Below are 7,740 nucleotides of genomic sequence, written 5' to 3'. Positions count from 1 at the left end.
TGAAAAGTAGTGATCACAATTTTGCACACCAGTCCACTATGAAAAATTATATATTATTTCGAAGCTCCGGATGTTAGCTTTCCAACAAAACTAGAATCGCTTCATTTGGATCTCTGTAGCTCAAGTTATGATCGATTGAATGCAAAGAGGTCAGGCTTGACAGCTTTGCAATTCCTTTAATTTCTTGTATTCCTTCCACTTTTGCATGCTTCCTTTCCATCCTCTAAGCCATTCCTGCCCTGTAAACCCTGAAATCACTTAACACACATATCAAGGCATCGACTGGTAATAAGAGAGGATTAAAAATAGAAAATCTAAGGCCAAGGAAGGATGTTTTCAATCATAACATAAAATCAAGATGGAAAATGTAAAACCATGCATTTTGTATGAACAAGTGTATGAAAGATTGATAAAATCCACTCAATTGAGCACAAGATAAATAGTAAAATAGCGGTTTATCAATCTCCCCATACTTAAACATTAGCATGTCCTCATGCTATGCTCAAGAGAACTAAAAGAGTGAAGATGAATAGTAAGATGTATGGAATGCAACCTATCTGTATGAATGCAGCTAAATGCAAAATGCTTCTACCTACTTGGTTAAAAGTAAATCAAATTCTCCAAGAACAAATACGAACTGGATTTCACTAATTCACATCATAAAATGAAGTACAAATAAACTTGCAGAAGAAAGCTCATGATAGCCGGGAACAAAGAATCGAGCATCGAACCCCCACTGGAAGTGTATGCACTCTAATCGCTCAGGTGTTTAAGGTTCGATCTCTCAATTCTCTACTAAGCTTGCTTTCTAAGGCTTGCTCTTCTTCTACTAATCAACATAAATTTAATGCAAGAGTACACATATCAAGAGGTCTTTTAAGGGTTGTAATGGGGTTAGGGTCAAGGTAGGAATGCATTTGGTTAAGTGGACTAAAATTTGAATCCTTGATTAACCTAAACTTCTCACCTAACTTAGGACAATCCATGTAATTAAAATGCAAAATCTAACTACCCATTAATTATGTTCTTCACATATTCATGCATCTGAATTTGAGTACAACTCATATGCATTGCTACCAACATTTACTTTGGGGCATTTTGTCCCCTTTTTATTATTTGCTTCTTTTTTTTTCTTTTTCTTTTTCCTTTTTTTCTTTTTATTGAATGCAAGAATATGTGCTTAACTATCTCTTTCACAGAAATATACAATACTCAATTCCTAAACCAAATATTTCCAAACCCAATTTTCTCACACTTAAATCATGAACACTCTCAGTAGTCTAAGCTAACCAAGGATTCAAATTAAGGACATTATTGTTTTCCGTTTAGAGTTAGTAATGTGCTAAAATAGAGAACAAAAGGGGTGAAATAGGCTCAAAATTGGTTTGCAAAGGATAATGAAGGGTTAAGGCCATATGGGTATGTAAGCTCAGTGAAACAAAGGCCTCAATCATATAAGTGCATACATACATCAAACAATGGAAATATAGAATTAAGCAAGACAAAGATCACGATTTTAAAGAGAAAAACACACACCAAGGAAAAAAAATTGGTTGATAAAATGCAACTAATCAATTAGGCTCAAAATTTCATTGGTTTTGTGTGTTTGAGCTCTAAAACCATGTTCCAAATTAAATTTCTTCAAACAAGTTTAACAAAAGTTTTAATTCAAATTAGTGAAATGCTATAGAATAGTTTTTTGAAAGAGAAAATATTACTTCAACCAAGTAGTGGTAAAATATGCACAAAATGTAACAAACATGCAATCAAATATGCAAATGCAACAACTAATTTAACAAAGAAAATTAAACATTGGTGTTGAGAAGGAACTAACTAACCCGCAGAGGCCAGTATCGACCTCCCCACACTTAAAGATTGTACCATCCTCGGTGCATGCAAAGATGCGCAAATGGGTGGGTTGCTCCAACTGATGCTTTGTCTCCAAAGATTGTGCAACAGACTTATGTATTGCCCCCAGTTAGACTTTTCCTGTACCCCTCTTTGGTGGCTAGCCTAAAAGGAGAGAAAAGAGAGAAAATTAAGTCTATAACAAAGATATCAAAGCAAATAGAACATAGGCGGGGCTAATGCTAAATAAGCATAGGGTTCTCAACTATATGGTAGCTACAACATGTAAATGAGAAAACAATAGAAGTACATGGCATGGCAACTAAATAGAAAACAAGTTAAGAAGCACCTAAAATAATACAGGAAATATGCAACAGTCGAGTAAGAAAATTTTAACACCAAAGAAAAAGTAGCACATTTTGAAAAGAAATTAAAAACATACACAAAATTAAAATACAATGAATGAAAGTATGAAAATGCAATGAGGAAAAGAAGTGAAAGAGAATAAGGAGGAGAAGAAAGTAAGAAAGAAGTGAGAAAGGAAGAAGAAAGAATAAGAAAGGAGAGAGGAAAGAGTAAGAAAGGAGAGAAGAAAGAGGAAGAATGGGAAACGGGAAGCGACGCTTACGCGTGGGTTGGCAAAAATCCATATGACGCGTAGGTCACGCATACGCGTGACCACTGGTCGTGCTAGACACACACTTCCAGCACCGAGGCAGTACAACTCTCGGCCAAATCACCTATTGATGCCGATTTTTAGCCCACGCGTGCGCATCACTGACGCTAACGTGTGGGTTAACAAAAATGCAGGGGATGCGTACGCGTGGGTCACGCATATGCGTGGGGTGGCTTGTGTGCTAGACACCTCTCCTGCATCGTTCCTGCGCAACTCTCTGCCAATTTCTTATTTTTGCGCACATACACACAATGCGTACGCGTCGTAGACACCTGCGCGTGGATGTGCTCTTTTTTTTTTAATGCAGAATGCAGGTGATGATGCAGAATGAATGAATGAATGAACACTGATAAAAATAAAATAAAATAAAACTATGAATGAAAATGAACAATCATACCATGGTGGGTTGTCTTCACCTAGCACTTTTAGTTATTGTCCTTAAGTTGGACATTTGGTGAGCTCCTTGTCATGGTGGCTTGTGCTTGTACTGATCCTTTAATCCCCACCAATGTTTCTAATTCCAATAGCCTTCGGGATCCCAAACTAGACGCAAAGAGCCTTCAAGCAAGTTAAAGCAAGTGCCAAGGCCCCAAGAGTGTTGATTGCTAGACTGAATTCTGGGGTCCCAAACCATGCTTTTGCACCCGTCTTTGTGTTGATCATCATTATTCCTACCGGGTGGCAAGAAATTTGAATTCTCACTGAAGCGGCCAAACAACTTCCTAGACCCATTCAATCGAGCTTTACACTAACCTTTGCATTTAGACTTTGAACTTTCAACCAGAATGAACCTAGGATTGTGTTGCCAACTACTAACAGTTTCTCTTTTACTCTTAATGCCACAAAAAGCTCTAAGTTGACCATCTGTCTCAAGTAAACCATATTCAAGTGGAATGAGAAAGCTAAGGGATATGAATTTTACCCACTTGAATGTTGTGAAGGAAGATGGTGATTTAGGTGGAGAGGTCTCTGATGAGCGGATATTTTATACGCTTTTGAGTGGTATTTTCAAGTAGTTTTTAGTATGCTTTAGTTACTTTTTAGTATATTTTTATTAGTTTTTATGAAAAAATCACATTTATGGACTTTACTATGAGTTTGTGTGTTTTTCTGTGATTTCAGGTATTTTCTGGTTGAAATTGAGGGACCTGAGCAAAAATCTGATTCAGAGGCTGAAAAAGGACTGCAGATGTTGTCGGATTCTGACCCTCCTGCACGTGAAATAAATTTTCTGGAGCTACAAAAACCCAATTGGCGTGGTCTCAACTGTTTTGGAAAGTAGACATCTTGGGCTTTCCATCAATGTATAATAGTTCATACTTTGCCTGAGATTTGATAGCGCAAACTAGCGTTTAAACGCCAGCTTTTTACCCTTTTCTGGCGTTAAATGCCAGAACTAGCATAAAAGTTGGAGTTAAACGCCCAAACTGGCACCAAAGCTGGCGTTTAACGCCAGGAATAGCTTATGCACGTGAAAGCTTCAATGCTCAGCCCAACCACACACCAAGTGGATTTCTGCACTATCTATCTTAGTTTACTCATTTTCTGTAAACCTAGGTTACTAGTTTAGTATAAAAACTACTTTTAGAGACTCAGTTTGTACCTCATGACATTTTACATCTGAATTTGTATCTTCTATGGCATGAGTCTCTAAACCCCATGGTTGGGGGTGAGGAGCTCTGCTGTGTCTCGATGGATTAATGCAATTATTTCTGTTTTCTATTCAATCACGCTTGTTTCTATTCTAAGATATTCATTCGCACTTCAACATGATGAATGTGATGATCCTTGACACTCATCACCATTCTCAACTTATGAACGCGTGCCTAACAACCACTTCCGTTCTACCTTAGATTGAGTGTATATCACTTGGGTTCCTGGTTCACGAGTTTGATTACCTCTCTTGACAACAGAGTGTTCGAATCCGTGGAACCAGAGTCTTCGTGGTATAAGCTAGAATCAATTGGTAGCACTCTTGAGATCTATAAAGTCTAAACCTTGTTTGTGGTATTCCGAGTAGGATCTGGGAAGGGGTGACTGTGACGAGCTTCAAACTCACAAATGCTGGGCACAGTGACAGTGTGCAAAAGGATCAATGGATCTTATTCCAACACGAGTGAGAACCGACAGATGATTAGCCCTACGGAACCCGTAGTTGGACCATTTTCACTGAGAGGACGGATGGTAGCCATTAACAACGGTGATCCACCAACATACAGCTTGCCATGGAAGGAGCCTTGCGTGCGTGAAGAAGACAACAGTAGGAAAGCAAAGATTCAGAAGACAGAGCATCTCTAAAACCTCAACCTGTTCTCCATTACTGCATAACAAGTATTATTCATTTCATGTTCTTCTATTTTTTACAAACAAAACTCTTTGCATTATTAATCTCCTGACTACGGTTTACAAGATAACCATAGATTACTTCAAGCCGACAATCTTCGTGGGATCGATCCTTACTCACGTAAGGTATTACTTGGACGACCCAGTGCACTTGCTGGTTAGTTGTACGAGTTGTGAAAAGTGTGATTTACAATTTCGTGCACCAGCCTCCAACAACTTTGGCAAAGTGATTTCAAGCTCCACTCCCTTGTGTTCTTTCTTGACAACTTCTAACTATTTGCAAGCTTCTTCAATATCAACCTCTTCCTCTTTCTTCCAATTCGATCTCTTCTTCATTGTTCACCAAGGGCATGAGAGGTTGTGCTTCTTCTTCTTTAATCTCAATGTCAGGTCCAATGGGAGAGGATTCAAATGTAGATAAGAATTCATCAATAATTAAATCCATCTCTTGATCAACCTCTTCAAAGTCTTTAACCATGATATGCCTTGGAGGTTGTACACCCTCCTCAACATCAAATTCAAACTCCTTAGAAGGGAGCTTTGTGACTTGAGGTTCCCATGGATGTTCCGCATCTCCTAAGTCTTCGACCACTTCCTCCTCTTCAACGATTATGGCTTCCTCCAATTGTTCCAATACAAAGTCATGCTGCTCACTGTCCACCGGAGTTTCTAGCTTCTCCTTCATGCTGCGTTCTTTAGTAGATTCTCCGCATGAAGTCGTGGGAGTTCCTTGAGTGTCCGAACGTTGGGAAGCTAATCGATTTATTGCTTGCTCTAGTTGATGAAGGGTTGCATGAAATCGATCCACTGTTTCCTTGAGACGATCCTTTGACTCTTGTTCCGCTTGGATAACATAATTAGGATCATATGGCTCTTGGATTGATAGATATGGACATGGTGTATATGGAGGTGGTGGTTCTTGGGAGTAATTGGGTTGGAATTGGGGTGGCTATATGTATTGTTTATATGGCTCATAGTGTGGTTAGTATGGTGGGTATGGGTTAGGTTCGTTTGGAGGTGTTTGGTGGTATGGGGTTTGTGAGTATGGTGGTTCAAAGCTATGTTGAGGAGGGGGTTCATAGACATGTTGTGGTGGGTATTGAGTGTCACGAAAAGGTCCAACATAACCATTGTCTTGATATGCATCATGGAATGGTTGTTGCTTGTAGTACATTGGAGGGGATTGTTGCCAAGAGGGTTGATCAAATCCTTGTGGCTCCTCCCATCTTTGATTGTTCCAACCATGACGCATGTTGTCATTATAATCTCCACTTCCTGCAACATAATTATAACCATGCTCGTAGCCAAAGGGGTGAGAATTCATAGTAGAAAAGAAAAACAAAAACTAATAAACATAGGCAACTAAGTCTTAAAGCTAATTGTTCATACCCTGGGTCGAGCTGTCCGACCCGGGATGTTCTACAGACAAGGCGACCGACCACTTTAGGTCAAGCGGACCGACTTCTTCGCAAAGAACTCGGTCCTAATCGACAGGAAAGCCCAAAGAAGGGCCCAACTCAAGGAATACAATCCCGATCCAAGGGCAGCCCAAGCCTATAGAGATAAGGGCGGTTCCAAGGAGGATAAGCTGACCTCGACAAAGATAAGATAAGATAAGATAACTAACTTATCTAAAGAAGGTCACATCTCACCATTATAAATATACTAAAGCACCCAGGTATAACTCATACTCTGATTCTACTCAATACCTGTTTAATACCCTCGCAAACTTAAGCATCGGAGTCTCTTGCAGGTGCCCCCCACCCTTTGGTGACAAGGGATCAGTAGCATTCTCAGTTCCACAAGTCGGACACACCAGCTCCGGCTGCTACACACCTGCCGGACACGTCAGCTCCGAACAGCACAGAAGATCTCGTCCGAGATCGACCTACAGTTTCAGGTAACCCTCGGAACATTGGCGCCGTTGCCGGGGACCCTGGAAGTCATCCCATCACCATGGCGGACAACCATGACAATGACCACGACTCAGATCTAGAGGATAGAACGTCGCACAAAAACGCGGACACTACACCAAAGGATACTCCCCAACTTAACAACGAAAAGAATTCTCCAAACGCAGGAGCCATAGAGGCGCTTCAAGATCGATTAAAATAACTCGAGAAAGAAGCCCAACATCAACGCGAAAAAGAAGAGGATCTACATTGGGAGATAAGGCGACGCCGGGAATTAGAAGATAAGCTTCTAAAACTCGAAGCCGATCTCAAAACCAAAGCTACTCGATCCACTCCAGAGGATAGCTCTCGCAAGGATCAAGATCCATTCACCAGGGAAATCATGAAGACCAAAATCCCAAAGGACTTCAAACTTTCGGATATGACTCTGTACGACGGCACTTCAGACCCCAACCATCACCTCAGCAATTTCAGAAGTAGAATGTACCTCACTGACACCTCGGATGCAGTTTGCTGCAAAGCCTTTCCAACAACTCTTACCAAGATAGCAATTAAATGGTTCGACAGCCTATCTCCAAAGTCCATCTCGAGCTTCGACGACCTGGCCAAAAAATTCCTGGCCAGATTTTCCATACAAAAAGATAAGGCTAAACACGCCCCCAACCTACTAGGGATCAAGCAAGGAGATCGGGAAAGTCTTCGTAACTACATGGAAAGATTCAACAAAACATGCATGGACATACAAAGTCTACCAACAGAAGCTGCCATTATGGGCCTCATAAATGGCCTACGAGAAGGACCTTTCTGCCAATCTATATCTAAGAAGTACCCTGCATCCCTGGACGAAGTATAAGAACGGGCGCAGAAGTACATCAACATGGAGGAGAATTCTCGACTTGGGGAAGCCTCGAGGTTCGGTTCCGCCTACCGAGATAAAGATAAAGAATCCAAGAAAAAGGA

Source organism: Arachis stenosperma, chromosome 6, assembly GCF_014773155.1.
Source record: "Arachis stenosperma cultivar V10309 chromosome 6, arast.V10309.gnm1.PFL2, whole genome shotgun sequence".
In the NCBI taxonomy this organism is placed as follows: Eukaryota; Viridiplantae; Streptophyta; class Magnoliopsida; order Fabales; family Fabaceae; genus Arachis; species Arachis stenosperma.
The sequence above is the reverse complement of the archived record's forward strand: the minus strand, read 5'-3'. Positions refer to the sequence as shown.